Raw genomic sequence first — 21,550 nt, 5'->3', positions numbered from 1 at the left:
CCACATTTTGTTACGTTACAGCCTTATTCTAAAATGTATTAAATAAAAAATAAATCCTCATTAATCTACGCATAATACCCCATAATGACAAAGAGAAAACTGGTTCAGACATTTTTGCAAATTAATAAAAAATATAAAACAGAAATACCTTCACGTAAGTATTCATACCCTTTGCTATGAGACTCGAAATTGAGCTCAGGTGCATCCTGTTTCCATTGATCACCCTTGATGTTTCTACACCATGATTGGAGTCCACATGTAGTAAATTCACTTGATTGGACATGATTTGGAAAGGCACACAACTGTCTAAATGTTGACAGTGCATGTCAGAGCAAAACCCAAGCCATGAGATCGAAGGAATTGTCCGTAGAGCTCCGAGATAGGATTGTGTTGAGGCACAGATCTGGGGAAGGGTACCAAAAAATATCTGCAGCATTGAAGGCCTCCAAGAACACAGTGGCCTCCATCATTCTTAAATGGAAGTTTGGAACCACCAAGACTCTTCCCAGAGCTGGCCGCCCGGCCAAACTGAGCAATTGGGGGAGAAGGGCCTTGGTCAGGGAGGTGACCAAAAACCCGATGGTCACTCTGACAGAGCGCCAGAGTTCCTCTGTGGTGATGGGAGAACCTTCCAGAAGGACAACCATCTCTGCAGCACTCTACCAATCAGGCCTTTATGGTAGAGTGGCCAGACGGAAGCCCCTCCTCAGTAAAAGGCACATGACAGCCCGCTTGGAGTTTGCCAAAAGGCCCCTAAAGACTCTCAGACTGTGGAAACAAGATTCTCTGATCTCTGGTCTGAGGAAACCAAGACTGAACTCTTTGGCCTGAATGCCAAGAGTCACATATGGAGGAAACCTGGCACCATCCCTATGGTAAAGCATAGTGGTGGAAGCATCATGCTGTGGGGATGTTTTTAAGTGGCAGGGACTGGGAGACTAGTCAGGATCGAGGAAAGATGAACGGAGCAAAGTAAGAGAGATCCTTGATGAAAACCTGCTCCAGAACCTCAGACTCGGGCGAAGGTTCACCTTCCAATAGGACAACGACCCTAAGCACACAGCCAAGACAATGCAGGAGTGATTTCCGGACAAGTCTCTGAATGTCCTTGAGTGGCCCAGCCAGAGCCCGATCAAACATCTCTGGAGAGACCTGAAAATAGCTGTGCAGCAACACTCCCCATCCAACCTGACAGAGTTTGAGAGGCTCTGCAGAGAAGAATTGGAGAAACTTCCCAAATAAATTTGTGCCAAGACTGTAATCGCTGCCAACGGTGCTTCAACAAAGTACGGAATAAAGGGTAAAGGGTCTGAATACTTACGTAAATGTGATATATATAAATGGAAATATATATATAAAAGCTGTTTTTGCTTTGTCATTATGGGGTATTGTGTGTAGATTGGTGAGGGGAAAAAAACAATTTAATCCATGTTAGAATAATGCTGTAATGTAACAAAATGTGGAACAAGTCATGGGGTCTGAATACTTTCAGTATGCACTGTTTTTGATGAGACCTTAGAAGGCTTAGCTTACATGTCTCATGTATCTTTTTTATATAATATATGCAACATTTATGCTGTGTCTAAATGTTATGTCAGACATTACAACTGTATTTGCTGCTATATGTATTGCTTACAAGTTCCAGGTAGAAGGGCTCCCGAGTGGCGCAGTGGTCTAAGGCACTGCATCTCAGTGCAAGAGGTGTCACTGCAGTCCCTGGTTTGAATCCAGGCTGAATCACATCTTGTCATGATTGAGAGTCCCATAGGGTGGCACACAATTGGCCCAGTGTCGCTGGGGTAGGCTGTCATTGTAAATAAGAATTTGTTCTTAGCTGACTTGCCTAGTTAAATAAATATATAAGAAGGTTGTTCTCTACCTTTTTTGTGTATTTTAACTGTTGCTTGTATTCTATAATGTGTAAATTGTGAAATGCAGGACTCCCTTGTAATAGAGACCATGGGGACTACCTGTTGGGACTACCTGTTGAAATAAAGGTAAAATATGGGATGTTTATTTTAGTTGACATTCTAAACAAATGGCTACCAATGACTGACTCTTTCTCGCGTAGGAGCATTGGGCCAGTAACTGGTAGGTTGCTGGATCAAATCCCCGAGCCAACAAGGTAAAAATCTTTTGTTTTGCCCTTGAGCATGGCAGTTAACCCCCAACAACAATTGCTCCCCGGGCGCCGATGATGTCGATTAAAGCTGTATGTCCACCAGATGCGCATACGTTTTCCTGTATGTTGTTTTTGCCAGATGTCTAGTCCGCATTTTCCGTACTTGAAGCACAATTGCTTCGCAAGGCTGCAGAATATTTCTGCTAAAAATTATGAATGGAGACACATTGCCAAACAATTGGATTACCTGGTCAGTTGAATGTGAAATAATTAACTGGGAAGTGGAAGCTTACATAAAGTGTCCACTATATATACACAAAAGTATGTATGTATACACCCATTCAAAATAGTGGACACTGCTATTTCAGCCCCACCCATTGCTGACAGGTGTATAAAATCGAGCACACAGCCATGCAATCGCCATAGACAAACATTGGCAGTAGAATGGCCTTACTGGAGAGCTCTGTGGCTTTCAACGTGGCACCATCATAGAATGCCAGCTTTCTAACAAGTCAGTTCGTCACATTTCTGTCCTACTAGAGCTGCCCCGATCAACTGTAAGTGCTGTTATTGTGAAGTGGAAATGTCTAGGAACAACAACTGCTCAGCCCGCGGTAGGCCACACAAGTTCACAGAACAGGACTGCGGAGTGCTGTAACGCAAACGTGTAAAAATTGTCTGTCCTCGGTTGCAAAACTCACAGGCAAGTTCCAAACTGCCTCTGGAAGCAACTTCAGCACAAGATCTGTTCGTCAGGAGCTTCATGAAATGGGTTTCCATGGCCAAGTAACCGCACACAAACCAAAGATCACCATGAGCAATGCCATCCGTAGGGTGGAGTGGTGTAAAGCTTGCCCCCATTGGACTCTGGAGCAGTGGAAACACATTTTCTGGAGTTTAAAAATATATATATTTAACTAGGCAGGTCAGTTAAGAATAAATTCTTCTTCACAATGACGGCCTACACCGGCCAAACCTGGGCCAATTGTGCGCCGCCCTACTCACAATCACAGCCGGATGTGATAAAGCCTGGATTCAAACAAGGGACTGTAGTGACATTTTTTGCACTGATATGCATTGCCATAGACCGCTGTGCCACTCGGGAGTGATGAATCACGCTTCACCATCTGGCAGTCCGATGGACAAATCTGGGTTTGGCAGATGCCAACTGCAAAGTTTGGTGGAGGAGGAATAATGTTCTGGGCTATTTTTCATGGTTCGGGCTAGACCCCTTAGCTCCAGGGAAGGGAAATCTTAACGCTACTGCATACATTGACATTCTAGACAATTCTGTACTTCCAACTTTGTGGGAACAGTTTGAGGAAGGCCTTTTCCTGTTTCAGCATGACAATGCCACCGTGCACAAAATGAGGTCCATACAGAAATGATTTGTCGAGATCGGTGTGGAAGAATTTGATTGGCCTGCACAGAGCCCTGACCTCAACCCCATCGAACACCTTTGGGATGAATTGGAATACCGACTGCAAGCCAGGCCTAATCGCCCAACATCAGTGCCCGACCTCACTAATGCTCATGGCTGAATGGAAGCATGTCCCCGCAGCAATGTTCCAACATCTAGTGGAAAGCCTTCCCAGAAAAGTGGAGGCTGTTATAGCAGCAATGGGGGGGACCAACTCCATATTAATGCCCATGATTTTGGAATGAGATGTTTGACGAGCAGGTGTCCACAAACTTTTGATCATGTAGTGCATCTAGCAAAGTGGTTAGCTTTGTAGTTAGATAGCTAGTAAAGCAACACTCAAGTTGAAAATATTAAACGCATGCGGTACACAGAAAACACCGCAGCGTTGCGGACTGCTCCATTGACAATAAATGACTCCCGCCGGAACGCAGAGTTTGAGTTATCTGGTGGACACGAGGCTTAAGGCAATCCCCCGCAACCCTGACTCAGAGGGGTTGGGTTAAATGCGGAAGACACATTTCGGATTTAATGCATTCAGTTATGCAACTGACTAGGTATCCCCCCTTTCCCTTTCTCTCTCATACAGACGCTGTTGACAATTTAATAAAGCTAGACTTTGTCAACCGTATCTCTCCCACAGCTTCCTAGCCAAAATGACAAGAGTGTGGGTGAGTGGAAAAACAGGAAGTGGATGAGACGCTGGTGGGCAGACTGCGTTCCCGTTTTGCCACCTGGAGACAGACACGTACTCATCAGGACATTGCTCAACACACAACCCATGGTGCAAGCTAGATAGCCTCCCCCCAGTCAGGAAGACAGCCTGGCTGTTTCCTGTTAGTACTGGTACAGGCTGGCTGTCAGCTCACATGTGGTATTGCTGTACTGTACCTGGTGGCAGGTAGCCTAGTGGTTAGAGCATTGGGCCAGTAACTGAAAGGGTGCTGGATCGACTCCCCAAGTGGACAAGGTAAAAAGCTGTCGTCCTGCCCCTGAGCATGGCAGTTAACCATCTGTTCCCTGGGTGCCGCGGATGTCGATTATGGCAGCTCCCTGCACCTCTCTGATTCAGAGGGGTTAGGTTAAATGCAGAAGACACATTTCAATTGAATGCATTCAGTTGTATAACTGACTAGATTTACCATATGAGGCAGCTATTGACCAAGATATGAAGCTCCTTGTCAGTCGTACATATTAAACCATATCTCTTTGTTAACCAGGATGAAGAATGCAGAATTAGCAGCATGTACAGTGTATTTACACATTTACACAGTGTATTTACACAGCATATCCTCAAGTTATAATTGGATTGTGTATAATTTTGTAAATAAAATGAGTAATAGTGAACGTGTTTAACATTCTCGTAGTACACACACACACAAAGTGGGCGGCTGAACTGTCAGCAGTCGGGTGCTTCGGGAGACATTTGAATTCCCAGAAATCCTGTAGTATGTAGATGTCCGATGGAGATCTACCCTGAGCAAATAGCGTGTGATGCAAAACATCGGCTGCTCTATGTAGGTCATATAAAGCGGTGTAGCTACTAGCTAGGATGTCTAAATTACACTCCCACTATTGTAAATAGCTACAAAAACAAGAGCTGTTTTCAATGCAGGAAAACCCAAGTAATTCCCTTTGTAGTGAGTTAACATAAATTGAGTTAGTGCCCTCAGCGAGTGATATCCCAGCTCACGAGGGAGAATGTACTGGTGTATGTAAGTTGCTGAGCTGTTCAAAAGGCTGCCATGTCGTGATTCACTGACTTTCTTGTTTATGACCATAGATTTATACTGAAGTAGTGAGTAAGGCCCCCCTAACACAGATGTAACAGATCTGTTTACACTCAGTCAGAAAGAGTAGAGCGGAGCAGGAGTGGGGGTGGGGGCAGAGGAGGAGGGTTGGTGTCAGTGGGTGCTTTGGCCCCCTTGGCTCCTCCTGACATCTGTGAGTCAATTAGCTGACTGGAGAGAAAACATCCCTGCCCCCTCCACCAAACAACCCTCGGCCAGGCAACAGCCCCAGCCTGCTATCCATACTGAATTTGAATGCAGCCTGCCTGGTGAGAGGTTGGTGGGGGAGGGGTGCTAGTCAGAGCGAGGGGTGGTGGGGGTGAGGAGGTTGGATGTCAAGAATGTGGCTCATGGTCTGTCTTTTGTATTAGACTGGTGCACAACGGGCTGGTCTGCTACACTCTTAGAAAAAAAGGTGCTATCTAGAACCAAAGAGGGTTCTTCGGCTGTCCCCATAAGAGAACCCTTTGAAGAAACCCTTTTGGTTCCCAGGTAGAACTCTTTCCACAGAGGGTTCTACATGGAACCCAAAAGGGTTATTCTATGGGGACAGCCTCAGAACCCTTTTGGAAACCTTTATTCTACAGTAGCTTACCACAGCTCCCCACTGACTCCTATGTAAAAACCAAAAGGCCCTTTTGCTAGCTACCTTTCTAAAGTAACACACAATGTATAAACAGGATGAACAAATTAACCCACCCACAACATATTGATGAAGTCCACTCTTTCTGTTCCTCTATTTATTTTAGCTCTCTTTCTGGCTCACCTCTCAAAATACTGTACATTCACTTTGCTTATCTTTTCCTTCTTCCCCCCGGATGGTGCGTGCCACATTCCCTTCACCGTCCGTCTCCGATGATCTCCTCCTTATCCTTGGGCTAATGCTATGGAACTATGCTTCAGTCACATCGCTAATTATTTAAGCGCCACCACCTCATTAACAGTGTTGGGAGATAATAAATGTTTATGGGCCATTCTTCACGTAGACCGCCATTCATGTCCCTCAGCCCTCCTCCTGCCTGCCTCACGCTCTATCTCCGTTTGTCCACCCTGGTCTCTCTCCCCCTCGGTCTCCTGGTTTCGTCAGGTTTCTGGCTTTTATTAGGGATCGGCGTCCCATCAACGGGACAGTTGTAAATCATGCAGCGCCTTGTCACGATCACAGATTTTAGAGAAACAACAAATATCGGTACATATAAGTGTCTTAGATCAGCTGAAAGCTTAAATTCTTGTTAATATAACTGCACTTTCCAATTTACAGTAGCTATTACTGCGAGAAAAAAATGCCATGCTATTGTTTGAGTAGAGCTCCTAACAACAAAACACTTTTTTTCATCGCAATAGGTTTGATAAATTCACCTCTGAAGGTGAAATGTGTACTTACATTCTGAAATCTTGCTCCGATTTATCATCCAAAGGGTCCCGGAGATAACATGAAGTGTCATTTTGTTAGATAAAAATCATTTTTCATATCCTAAAAAGGTCCATATAGCATGCACGATCGATTTTGTATTTCCACTCGTTCAATTTGCAAAGAAAGAAATCTGTGAAAATCTAACCCTAAACGTTGTTTCAACCAGTCATGTATTCCTCAGAGGTCCTAGAATGTAACTTAGTATATCCTATAGGACACCAACTGTGGTCAGAGAGCAACGCCTTCATGGCACGCCGATCTTCACTTGATCAACTCTAACTTTGTCAAATAAGCACCATTTTTAAGAACAAATTCTTATTTTCAATGATGGCCTAGGAACAGTGGGTTAACTGCCTTGTTCGGGGGCAGAACAACAGATTTTTACCTTGTCAGCTCAGGGACTTGATCTTGCAACCTTTCTACCTTAGCCCAATCGGGGTCAAACAAAGTTAGCTCGATAGCCAATGAGCTGGGCTTTATGGTAGTATCCGGAAACCCTGCATCTGTCGAAAAATGTAGCTGCTAACCTTGGGCGACAGCATGACTTTTCCTTTTGGACAAAAATTATAAGAATATTCAGAGTTATGAAAACTGGTTGTTTTGCAAATTTTGAACTTATAATATGGCTACTAATACTGTCCAAAATCTAAATCAAAGTCCAAGTATACAGATTTGACAATATTCTTGCAGAATAATGTAATATGAATGCAAATGTCTCCTTCACAATTTTCACAAATGTACCTGGGTGACTTCACACTAAATGTCATGTAGTTCGCTCATACTTCAAGTTATCCATCTGAAGCTTTGCACATACACTGCTGTCATCTTGTGGACACTATCGGAATTACAACCAGAGTGAAGGCTAGAAGGGGGTAGAAAAAAAAGATGACGGTAAAAAAAAAAAAAAAGTAGTTCTTTATTTTCTTCTACCAGATCTATTGTGTTATTCTCCTACATTCAATTCACATTTCCACAAGCCTCAGTGTTTCCTTTCAAATGGTACCAAGAATATGCATATCCCTGCTTCAGGGCCTGAGCTACAGGCAGTTAGATTTGGGTATGTAATTTTAGGCTTAAATTGAAAAAAAGGGGGCTATCCCAACTGAATATGAGGACTGTGGAAATGCTGCAGCTGGATGCCGAGCAGGAAATGCAGTGAAGACCGAGAGATACTGTAGGGAACACAAAAATACAATGTTGTGTGGATTGTGGAAATGTCTTCACTACATTATCGGGAGAAAAATGTATGACTCTAGCCACCTTTATACCTGGTTCTAATATGCGTCTTTGTCCTGTGTCCTCATTCTGATTGTGCCTACATTTTTAGGCAGGTGTAGACGATTAAGAGACACACTGAACTGATTTAGATCAGATCTTACAAGTGTAAACAGGCAAGATCAGGACAAGATAAGGATGAAGGACGCATGTTAGCAACAGGTGTAAACAGGGCTAGAGCGATGGTGTCTTTTAAACTGAGCCGAGTGACAATAGGAGAGTGACCGGGAAAACTGGTCACAGATACAATGCACATTCAGAAACAGTAACTCATCACTAGACAGAATGAAACCGGCAGGCATTGATCATTAATTATTTTTTAAATGATTCAGCGTTGATATATATTCTAGGATAGACCTGTTCATTTACAACAGATATCCAATGCCTCAAATAAATCATCTAATTCAGTATCAGGCTTTCCTTACTGACCAGGGCTGTCCCATTGCATAAGGATGGGAGACAGGCGCAAGAATACGTAATGGGGTTTTTAAATTGTTGACCCAAAACAAAAGAGCGAGGTGTAAATCTGTAAAATAATAACAAGTGCACAAAAATACACGTAACACCAAAAACAAAACAGCACAGGTACTCACAAGACCAACGGACATAGGACAATGATCAACAGAGTGCACATATATAAACATACTAATCAGGGAGAATGGGAACCAGGTGTGCGTAATGAGACAAGACAGTGCAGGGTTGGTGGTGATGATCCAGTTCAGTGACAACTAGAAGGCCGGTGATGTAGACCTCCAGAGCTGGTGAACGGAATGAGCAGCAGTACCGGGGGAATCCGTGACAAGGGCACTGTTTTCATTTAGGGATGGAGGCCAGCCTGTAGTATTGATCTCTGGGATTGGCTCATACCCTTTAGCTATTGAGATTGGCTTGATCGATCACACTGCCTACAGAATTCATAAATAAACACAACCTTCATGGCTGAGGTATGGACAGTGTTGGTAAGAACACTGGACTGACATTAGATTAGATTGATATCTCTTATTCTATTCCATGGCGTTTTTTCTATTTACAACTTATATGAATTATTATGAGCTACATAAATCAAACAATGCACCTCAACCACTCAGTCAAACTTGTTTGTTTGATGGGGGTAGTAATGTTGAGAATGCTGCTCATGGGGCTTTCTAGACTATGGTAAGAGATTATAGAACTGAATGAAAACATGCCAAACGTGTGTCCCTAATCAAGGGAAGCTTAGCAGGTTTCCCCCTATCCAAATTTCCCTCACCCACCCCACCACAGTGCTCAAGGCAGGCCCTCCCATCCCCCACCCATCCCCCACCCCCCAGCCTTGATTTAGCCAAACTGCACCCTCAGAGCTGTCTCACTGTACACAACACTCACTTCTGATTGGGCGCTGGGTCCAAGAGGATACCTTGAGTGTATTTATAGACGTCTCTCATTTACCAGAACAATAACAATTCCCCAACCACACCACCACCCCCAAATGAAGAAAGCGCGAGCATAGCCTGGATGTACAGTACTTTTACTTTTGGGTTGTTGTTGAATTGCGGAAGCATGGAATTTTGGGGAAAATTAAGTTCACTTTTCTAGATTCATATTTATTTAAATGTGTTTGGGTAGATTCTAAATAAACTAATATGGCAGCTTAATGACTTTAAAATGTGCTTACCATTATGATAACATTGTGCCACCGAGTAGTAACACCAATGACGGGAACACCAATGACAAATTTGAGGTCATTTAGGATTTTCTTACACGGAGATAAGAATCTCCATATGTTCAAATCTAAGGTTAAAAATAAGTTACAATAATTCACTAAAGTCATATGACTAATCATTTTGATAAGAATGTAATTTCACTTAATTTAAAATGACTAAAACCAAGACACCTTTTATTTAGACACACCAAATTATCAATGGAACCCTCAAATTTATGACATACTAAAAATGTGTGATTAGCTAATATTTTTTTATTTAATATAGATCCCTCACCCGATAACAGTTTTCCACTGGAGGGAATGCTCAAGGTCCATGTATATATTTGTAATTTGTGATTTTCAAAGCAGTAGGGATACATATTATATTTGTATTTTAGTAGCCTTCTTAGGTTTTTTTTATCAGTACAATATATGTGTCACGCCCTGGCCATAGAGAGGGTTTTATTCTCTATTTTGGTTAGGCCAGGGTGGGCATTCTATGTCCTTTTTTCTATGTTTTGTATTTCTTTGTTTTGACCGGGTATGGTTCTCAATCAGGGACAGCTGTATATCGTTGTCTCTGATTGGGAGCCATACATAGGCAGCCTGTTTTCCTTTGGGTTTTGTGGGTGGTTACTTTCTGTTTAGTTCATGTCCCTGACAGAACTGTTTAGCTGCCGTTTGTTTTCTTGAAAGTGTTCTATTAAAAGTTAATGATGAGCACTCACCACGCTGCGCCTTGGTCTACTCCTTTCGACGGCCGTTACAATATGAAATACTTTCGAGCATTCAAAGTAATAGATATGTCTAAATCCCCAAGACATTGCACTACAACTCTACTCATCACTACAGTGGCAAGCCAATTTGCTTGTCCTTAGTACTTTTAACAATACATTTAGGTAAAGTTTTGCAGTATGAAGGAGTTTTATTATGTTTTATCATTGATAAACAGTTAAATATAATCCAAAACATCTATGATATATACCTCTGTGTAATTTTTAAGTGTTTTTCCGAGGGAGGCAAATGCCACCGCAATTCAAGAATGAACCTTTCACAACCTGTAGAAAACACAACAGGAGATTTGAACACAAGACAATAAATATAAGACTATAGCTGTAGGATAATTATTGGTCATCTGGCTAGATCTATACTCTCCCAGCTATGTTTTTAGATGAAGTTAGTGTGATAGCACATGTTGAAAGGGAACAAAAAAATAATGTGGTATCACCTGTGTTTATCCAGATACCCATTATCCAGAATTAACCCATTTACTCAATTCACTCTCAACAATTCACAATTCAAAAATTAACTGTCTAACAATTCACTCTTCTGTGCTTTGTCAATATCTTTAACAGGTGTGCAATTAAATAAAAACAGTGGTACTGGTACAGTTTGATGAATAACCCCACAGTGTATTGTGTGTACCCTGATCAGGCGTGACCCGGTTTCTGGGCATTACAGACAATCCCATTGAAAGAAGTGGCCTTTCAGGTTGAAGCATGTGCAAGCTTTTTCCTAACCACTCCACCATATTGCTTGCTATGATAGCACAAGCTCTCCCAACCAACCATAAGGTTCAATGCTACAGCTCCTGAGCAACCATACCGCTCAATGCTAGCGCTCATTACCGGGCGGAGAGAGCGAGTGTGTGAGAATTAAGGTTGAACTACCTGTTCCTAGATCAGTGTCCACTGGCCAGCTGATTAGCTCATGCTGTGGTGCGGCATAGTTTCCCATCAGGCTTCCTGTCTAATCCCCTGCTTCACTGTAAACACGAGGAAACTCACACAGACTGAGCCCATGAAACCAAGCACTGGGAGTCAGTTAGTTACTGTGGAGTAGATTCATTCAGGCAAGGCCTTGTCCGCTCTGTCAGCTGTTCAATGTCAGATTCAAACTCAAGCAATCAAGGATTCAGGGTCAAAGCTATATCGTTATTCAGATGAAACACGTCAAAATATCAGGAGAACAATTGGTATTGTATGGGGAGGCAGGTAGCCTAGTGATCAGAGCGTTGGGCCAGTAACCGAAAGATTGCTGGATTGAATCACCAAGCTGACAAGGTAAAAATCTGTCCTTCTGCCCTGAACAAGGCAGTTAACCCACTGTTCCCCGGTAGGCAGTCTTTGTAAATAAGAATATGTTCTTAACTGACTTGCCAAAAAAAAAACACTCTTAAAATCGAGAATCCACAGATGTAACATAAAAAATCAAATCAAATCTTACTGGTCACATACACATATTAAGCAGATGTTATTGCAGGTGTAGCCAAATGCTTGTGTTACTAGCTCCAACCGTGCAGTAGTATCTAACAATTCACAACAATACACACAAATCTAAAAGTAAAAGAATGGAATTAAGAAATACATAAATATTAGGACGAGCAATGATGAGTGGCATTGACTAAAATACAGTAGAATAGAATACATTATATACATATGAGATGAGTAAAGCAGTATGTAAATATTATTAAAGTGACTAGTGTTCCATTATCAAAGTGGCCAGTGATTCCATGTCAATGTATATAGAGCAGCAGCCTCTAAGGTGCAGGGTTTAGCAGCCGGGTGGTAGCCGGCTAGTGATGGCTATTTAACAGTCTGATGGCCTTGAGATAGAAGCTGTTTCTCAGTCTCTCGGTCCCAGCTTTGATGCACCTGTACTGACATCACCTTCTGGATGATAGCGGGGTGAACAGGCCGTGGCTCGGGTGGTTGATGTCCTTGATGATCTTTTTGGCCTTCCTGTGACATCGGGTGCTGTAGGTGTCCTGGAGGGCAGGCAGTGTGCCCCCGGTGATTCGTTAGGCAGACCATACCACCCTCTGGAGAGCCCTGTGGTTGAGGGCGGTGCAGTTGCTGTACCAGGCGGTGATACAGCCTGACAGGATGCCCTCAATTGTGCATATGTAAAAGTTTCTGAGGTTCTTAGGGGCCAGGCCGAATTTGCGCCTTCTTCACCACACTGTTTAGATTGTCAGTGATGTGTATGCCGAGGAACTTGAAGTTTTCCACCTTCTCCACTGCGGTCCCGTCGATGTGGATAGGGGCGTGCTCCCTCTACAGTTTCCTGAAATCCACGATCAGCTCCTTTGTTTTGTTGATGTTGAGGGAGAGGTTATTTTCCTGGCACCACTCCGCCAGGGCCATCACCTCCTCCCTGTAGGCTGTCTCGTCATTGTTGGTAATTAAATCAAATCAAATTGTATTTGTTACATGCGCTGAATACAACAGTGACATGTTTACAAAACCTTAACCAACAATGCAGTTTTAAGAAAATACCTAAAAAGATAAGAAATAAAAGTAACAAATAATTAAAGAGCAGCAGTAAAATAACAATAGCTAGACTATATACGGGGTACTGGTACAGAGTCAATGTGCGGGGGCACCGGTTAGTCAAGGTAATTGAGGTAATATGTACATGTAGGTAGAGTTATTAAAGTGACTTTGCATAAATAATAAACAGAGAGTAGCAGCAGCCTTAAAGAGGGGGATCAATGCAAATAGTCTGGGTAGCCATTTGATTAGATGTTCAGGAGTCTTATGGCTTGGGGGTAGAAGCTGTTTAGAAGCCTCTTGGACCTAGACTTGGCACTCCAATACCGCTTGCCGTGCAGTAGCAGAGAGAACAGTCTATGACTAGGGTGAATGGAGTCTTTGACAATTTTTAGGGCCTTCCTCTGACACTGCCTGGTATAGAGGTCCTGGGTGGCAGGAAGCTTGGCCCCAGTGATGTACTGGGCCGTACACACTACCCTCTGTTGTGACTTGCGGTTGGAGGCCGAGCAGTTGCCATACCAGGCAGTGATGCAACCAGTCAGGATGCTCTCTATGGTGCAGCTGTAGAACCTTTTGAGGATCTGAGGACCCATGTCAAGTCTTTTCAGTATCCTGAGGGGGAATAGGTTTTGTCGTGCTCTCTCCTGAGGGGGAATAGGTTTTGTTGTGCCCTTTTCACGACTGTCTTGGTGTGCTTGGACCATGTTAGTTTGTTGGTGATATGGACACCAAGGAACTTGACACTCAACCTGCTCCACTACAACCCTGTCAATGAGAATGGGGGCGTGCTCGGTCCTCCTTTTCCTGTAGTCCACAATCATCTTGTCTTGATCACGTTGACGGAGAGGTTGTTGTCCTTGCACCACACGGCCAGGTCTCTGACCTCCTCCCTATAGGCTGTCTTGTTGTTGTCGGTGATCAGGCCTACCACTGTTGTGTCGTCTGCAAACTTGATGAATGAGTTGGAGGCGTGTGTGGCCACGCAGTCATGGGTGAACAGGGAGTACAGGAGAGGGCTGAGCACGTACCCCTGTGGGGCCCCTGTGTTGACGATCAGCGAAGTGGAGGTGTTGTTTCCTACCTTCACCAAAAGTTTCAGTTTTAACACCTGTAACAAAGGTAGTTATAATGCCTGTAACAAGAGAGTGCTCTGCTTTGTTGTATGTAGTCATCTGATTGCAGCGCCCTCTCGGGCCAATAAGTGACATGGCTGGCTGTTAAGCAATATCCAACCACACACATTGTCACGGCTGTGAATGACTCATGATCTACATTGTGAACAACTGTCTCATCATTCTGGACTGCTGACCCTGTTCCTCAGAAAGCAGATCACTTGTGTAAGGTGGCCTTATTGCACTATGTGTCCGTCACCATGATAATATTAATTATGGCACAGTAGAAAAACATTTTGCAACGGAAATTGAAAATGAGTGTTTCTCATTGGACAAGTTCAGGTATTCTCTCCCGGATGAAGTTTTCTTCTGTTTGGTGGATAATGAATATGACCAAGGGCTTGGGAAAAGAAGTGGTGGTATAAGTACTGATGTATGACAAGGGAGAAAGTTTATTGAGCTGCTCAAAAAGTATCCACATTTGCTATTGTAGGAAAGTGTCACGGTTGTCGTCGGTGAAGGAGGACCAATACGCAGCAGGTACGTGTATGCTCATCTTGAGAATTTATTAACTTCAAAAAATGAACGTACAAAATCACAAAACAAAAAGAACGAACGAACAACTACAAACAGTCTGGCTAGCATAGGCTCAACACAGAACAATCACCCACCAATAACACATACAAACACACCCTAATATATGGGACTCTCAATCAAAGGCAGATAGACAACACCTGCCTTCAACTGAGAGTCCCAACCCCAATCAACCAAACATAGAAACACACACACTAGACTAACCATAGAATTAACTAAACATAAACCAAAACCCGGAAATACTAAATCAAACACCCTTTACACAAACACACCACCCCGAACCACATAAAACAAATACCCCCTGCCACGCCCTGACCAAACTACAAAACAATTAACCTTATATACTGGCCAGGACATGACAGTACCCCCCCCTTAAAGGTGCTACCCCAGAAGCACCTTAACAAAAAATAACCCCAAGCAACACCAACAAAAAGTCCCCTTTTCTAAAGGGAGGGAAGGGAGGGTGGCTGCCGTCAACGACGGCACTGTGCGACACCCCCCCTCCCCAACCCACCTATTTCTGGAGGTGGCTCTGGTTCCGGCCGTTCCAGGCTGTCGGGCCACTCTGGCATCGCCGAGGGGCAGTCGGGCCAGTCTGGCATCGCCGGGGGACAGTCTGGGCAGTCTGGCAGTTCGGGACAGTCTGGGCAGTCTGGCCACTCCGGCAGTTCAGGGCAGTCTGGCCACTCCGGCAGTTCAGGGCAGTCTGGCCACTCCGGCAGTTCAGCGCAGTCTGGCCACTCCGGCAGTTCAGCGCAGTCTGGCCACTCCGGCAGTTCAGCGTAGTCTGGCCACTCCGGCAGTTCAGCGCAGTCTGACCACTCCGGCGACTGTTGACTGACGGGCAGCTCCGACGACTGTTGACTGACGGGCAGCTCCGACGACTGTTGACTGACGGGCAGCTCCGACGACTGTTGACTGACGGGCAGCTCCGACGACTGTTGACTGACGGGCAGCTCCGACGACTGTTGACTGGCGGGCAGCTCCGACGACTGTTGACTGGCCGGCAGCTCCGACGACTGTTGACTGGCGGGCAGCTCCGACGACTGTTGACTGGCGGGCAGCTCTGATGATGACTGTTGACTGGCGGGCAGCTCTGATGATGACTGTTGACTGGCGGGCAGCTCTGATGATGACTGTTGACTGGCGAGGCTGGGTTTACGCACTTGCAGTTTAGTGCGGGGAGCGGGAACAGGACGAGTCGGACTGGGTGGACGCACTTCCGGGTCCGCACGAGAGACAGGAGCTGGAAACCCAGGGCTATGGAGGCGCACAGCCGGTCTAGATCTTACCTCCTGCACAACCCGCCTTGGCTGGATGGAACTAGTAGCCCTGTACGAGCGGGGTGCTCGTACAGGGCAGACTGGGCTGTGCAGGGGCCTGATGGTAGCCGTGCGTAGAGCGGGAGTTGGGTAGCCTGGTCCTCGGAGGCGTACCGGCGACCAGATGCGCTGCGCAGGCATCCTCCTACCAGGCTGGATGCCCGCCCTAGCACGGCACCTGCGAGGGGCTGGAATAACTCGCACCGGACTGTGCGTGCGTATGGGTGAGATAGTGCGCTTCTCAGCAAAACATAGCGCTCTCCACCCCATACGCTCCTCCATATAACCACGGGTAGCTGGCTTCCGGCTCTTCTTACGCCTAGCCAAACTACCCGTGTGCCCCCCCCAAAAATTTTCTTGGGGGTGCCTCTCGTGCTTCTCCATCAGCGCGTCCACTCTGGCCTCGTACCACCGCCTCTCTGCCTTGGCTGCCTCAATTTCCCACTGCGGGCGGCGATAATCCCCAGCCTGATGCCAGGGTCCGGCCCCGTCCAGAACTTCCTCCCAAGTCCACTTCTCCCGCCAGTCCAACTCGAACTCTGTCTGCTCCTTCCTCTGCTGCTTGGTCCTTTGGTGGTGGGTGAAGGAGGACCAATACGCAGCAGGTACGTGTATGCTCATCTTGAGAATTTATTAACTTCAAAAAATGAACGTACAAAATCACAAAACAAAAAGAACGAACGAACAACTACAAACAGTCTGGCTAGCATAGGCTCAACACAGAACAATCACCCACCAATAACACATACAAACACACCCTAATATATGGGACTCTCAATCAAAGGCAGATAGACAACACCTGCCTTCAACTGAGAGTCCCAACCCCAATCAACCAAACATAGAAACACACACACTAGACTAACCATAGAATTAACTAAACATAAACCAAAACCCGGAAATACTAAATCAAACACCCTTTACACAAACACACCACCCCGAACCACATAAAACAAATACCCCCTGCCACGCCCTGACCAAACTACAAAACAATTAACCTTATATACTGGCCAGGACATGACAGTACCCCCCCCTTAAAGGTGCTACCCCAGAAGCACCTTAACAAAAAATAACCCCAAGCAACACCAACAAAAAGTCCCCTTTTCTAAAGGGAGGGAAGGGAGGGTGGCTGCCGTCAACGACGGCACTGTGCGACACCCCCCCGCCCCAACCCACCTATTTCTGGAGGTGGCTCTGGTTCCTGCCGTTCCAGGCTGTCGGGCCACTCTGGCATCGCCGAGGGGCAGTCGGGCCAGTCTGGCATCGCCGGGGGACAGTCTGGGCAGTCTGGCAGTTCGGGACAGTCTGGGCAGTCTGGCAGTTCGGGACAGTCTGGGCAGTCTGGCAATTCGGGACAGTCTGGGCAGTCTGGCAATTCGGGACAGTCTGGGCAGTCTGGCAATTCGGGACAGTCTGGGCAGTCTGGCAATTCGGGACAGTCTGGCCACTCGGGCCACTCCGGCAGTTCAGGGCAGTCTGGCCACTCCGGCAGTTCAGGGCAGTCTTGCCACTCCGGCAGTTCAGGGCAGTCTGGCCACTCCGGCAGTTCAGGGCAGTCTGGCCACTCCGGCAGTTCAGGGCAGTCTGGCCACTCCGGCAGTTCAGGGCAGTCTGGCCACTCCGGCAGTTCAGCGCAGTCTGGCCACTCTGGCAGTTCAGCGCAGTCTGACCACTCCGGCGACTGTTGACTGACGGGCAGCTCCGACGACTGTTGACTGACGGGCAGCTCCGACGACTGTTGACTGACGGGCAGCTCCGACGACTGTTGACTGACGGGCAGCTCCGACGACTGTTGACTGACGGGCAGCTCCGACGACTGTTGACTGACGGGCAGCTCCGACGACTGTTGACTGGCGGGCAGCTCCGACGACTGTTGACTGGCGGGCAGCTCCGACGACTGTTGACTGGCGGGCAGCTCCGACGACTGTTGACTGGCGGGCAGCTCCGACGACTGTTGACTGGCGGGCAGCTCTGATGATGACTGTTGACTGGCGGGCAGCTCTGATGATGACTGTTGACTGGCGAGGCTGGGTTTACGCACTTGCAGTTTAGTGCGGGAGCGGGAACAGGACGAGTCGGACTGGGTGGACGCACTTCCGGGTCCGCACGAGAGACAGGAGCTGGAAACCCAGGGCTATGGAGGCGCACAGCCGGTCTAGATCTTACCTCCTGCACAACCCGCCTTGGCTGGATGGAACTAGTAGCCCTGTACGAGCGGGGTGCTCGTACAGGGCAGACTGGGCTGTGCAGGGGCCTGATGGTAGCCGTTCGTAGAGCGGGAGTTGGGTAGCCTGGTCCTCGGAGGCGTACCGGAGACCAGATGCGCTGCGCAGGCATCCTCCTACCAGGCTGGATGCCCGCCCTAGCACGGCACCTGCGAGGGGCTGGAATAACTCGCACCGGACTGTGCGTGCGTATGGGTGAGATAGTGCGCTTCTCAGCGAAACATAGCGCTCTCCACCCCATACGCTCCTCCATATAACCACGGGTAGCTGGCTTCCGGCTCTTCTTACGCCTAGCCAAACTACCCGTGTGCCCCCCCCCCCAAAATTTTCTTGGGGGTGCCTCTCGTGCTTCTCCATCAGCGCGTCCACTCTGGCCTCGTACCACCGCCTCTCTGCCTTGGCTGCCTCAATTTCCCACTGCGGGCGGCGATAATCCCCAGCCTGATGCCAGGGTCCGGCCCCGTCCAGAACTTCCTCCCAAGTCCACTTCTCCCGCCAGTCCAACTCGAACTCCGTCTGCTCCTTCCTCTGCTGCTTGGTCCTTTGGTGGTGGGTGAAGGAGGACCAATACGCAGCAGGTACGTGTATGCTCATCTTGAGAATTTATTAACTTCAAAAAATGAACGTACAAAATCACAAAACAAAAAGAACGAACGAACAACTACAAACAGTCTGGCTAGCATAGGCTCAACACAGAACAATCACCCACCAATAACACATACAAACACACCCTAATATATGGGACTCTCAATCAAAGGCAGATAGACAACACCTGCCTTCAACTGAGAGTCCCAACCCCAATCAACCAAACATAGAAACACACACACTAGACTAACCATAGAATTAACTAAACATAAACCAAAACCCGGAAATACTAAATCAAACACCCTTTACACAAACACACCACCCCGAACCACATAAAATAAATACCCCCTGCCACGCCCTGACCAAACTACAAAACAATTAACCTTATATACTGGCCAGGACGTGACAGAAAGAGGAACTAAAGGAGAGTGGAGATCACACAGCATAACAATGTCTTCAGCAGTGTTGGGGAGTAGTAAACTACAGTCGTGGCCAAAGGTTTTGAGAATGACACAAATATTCATTTTCACAAAGTCTGCTGCCTCAGTTTGTATGATGGCAATTTGCATATACTCCAGAATGTTATGAGGAGCGATCAGATGAATTGCAATTAATTGCAAAGTCCCTCTTTGCAATGCAAATAAACTGAATCCCCTAAAAACATTTACACTGCATTTCAGCCCTGCCACAAAAGGACCAGCTGACATCATTTCAGTGATTCTCTCGTTAACACAGGTGTGAGTGTTGACGAGGACAAGGCTGGAGATCACTCTGTCATGCTGATTGAGTTCGAATAACAGACTGGAAGCTTCAAAAGGAGGGTGGTGCTTGGAATCATTGTTCTTCCTCTGTCAATCATGGTTACCTGCAAGGAAACACGTGCAGTCATCATTGCTTTGCACAAAAATGGCTTCACAGGCAAGGATATTGCTGCCAGTAAGATTGCACCTAATCAACCATCTATCGGATCATCAAGAACTTCAAGGAGAGTGGTTCAATTGTTGTTAAGAAGGCTTCAGGGTGCCCAAGAAAGTCCAGCAAGCGCCAGGACTGTCTCCTAAAGTTGATTCAGCTGCAGGATCGGGGCACCACCAGTACAGAGCTTGCTCAGGAATGGCAGCAGGCAGGTGTGAGTGCATCTGCACGCACAGTGAGGTGAAGACTTTTGGAGGATTGCTTGGTGTCAAGAAGGACAGCAAAGAAGCCACTTCTCTCCAGGAAAAACATCAGGGACAGACTGATATTCTGCAAAAGGTACAGGGATTGGACTGCTCAGGACTGGGGTAAAGTCATTTTCTCTGATGAATCCCCTTTCCGATTGTTTAGGGCATCCGGAAAGAATCTTGTCCGGAGAAGACGAGGTGAGCGCTACCATCAGTCCTGTGTCATGCCAACAGTAAAGCATCCTGAGACCATTCATGTGTGGGGTTGCTTCTCAGCCAAGGGAGTGGGCTCACTCACAATTCTGCCTAAGAACACAGCCATGAATAAAGAATGGTACCAACACATCCTCCGAGAGCAACTTCTCCCAACCATTCAGGAACAGTTTGGTGACGAACAATGCCTTTTCCAGCATGATGGAGCACCTTGCCATAAGGCAAAAGTGATAACTAAGTGGCTCGGGGAACGAAACATTGATATTTTGGGTCCATGGCCAGGAAACTCCCCAGACCTTAATCCCATTGAGAACTTGTGGTCAATCCTCAAGAGGCGGGTGGACAAACAAAACCCACAAATTCTGACAAACTCCAAGCATTGATTATGCAAAAATGGGCTGCCATCAGTCAGTATGTGGCCCTGAAGTTAATTGACAGCATGCCAGGGTAGATTGCAGAGGTCTTGAAAAATAAGGGCCAACACTGCAAATATTGACTCTTAGCATCAACTTCATGTAATTGTCAATAAAAGCCTTTGAAACTTATGAAATGCTTGTAATTATACTTAAGTATTCCATAGTAACACCACACAAAAATATCTAAAGACACTGAAGCAGCAAACTTTGTGTAAATTAATATTTGTGTCATTGTCAAAACCTTTGGCCACGACTGTACATATAGTTCAACTAGTAATTTAACTACATTTTTCTGTAGCTTGGTGGTAGTTGAACTACATTAAAATCTTGGTCGTTTTTTTCAATAGTTAATTCATTACTTTTTTTACCATGTAGCTAACTACTGGAACTCAAAAATATCAAAAATAATAATAATAACAACAAAAACACAAGAGACAAAGCTACCTACTGGGCACAGATGTCAATTCAACGTTTGTTCAATGTAATTTAATTGAGATGACGTGGAAACAATGTTGATTCAACCAATGTGTGCCCAGTGGGTAAGTACACATGGGGGTTACGCAAATTCAAAGGACACAAATGTAAGAAAGGTACCATCCTGTAGGTTTTTGCTCCAACCCTAATATAGCTCACCTGATTCTAATAATTAGCTGGTTGATAATCAAAATCGGGTTAGTTACAACTGGGGTTTTAGCAAAAACCTACAGGGGGTTTACTCCTCAGGAACAGGGTTGGAGAGCCCTGATATAAATTGACTGTGAAGGATGCCCTTCCATGAAATTATATTAGATGAAGCAAGTATGGAAAGGATTTGATTGTCCTCATACTCAAGCTTTGGATTGCTTTTCCAGTCCAGCAAGCATCAGAAAACCAGTTTTGGCATGCGAGGTAATGAACACCACTAAAGCTTACATCTTTCCCAAACAAACAATGACATGCTTAGACA

Source organism: Salmo salar, chromosome ssa02 (assembly GCF_905237065.1).
Source record: "Salmo salar chromosome ssa02, Ssal_v3.1, whole genome shotgun sequence".
Taxonomy (NCBI): domain Eukaryota; kingdom Metazoa; phylum Chordata; class Actinopteri; order Salmoniformes; family Salmonidae; genus Salmo; species Salmo salar.
Note: the sequence above shows the minus strand (reverse complement) of the source record.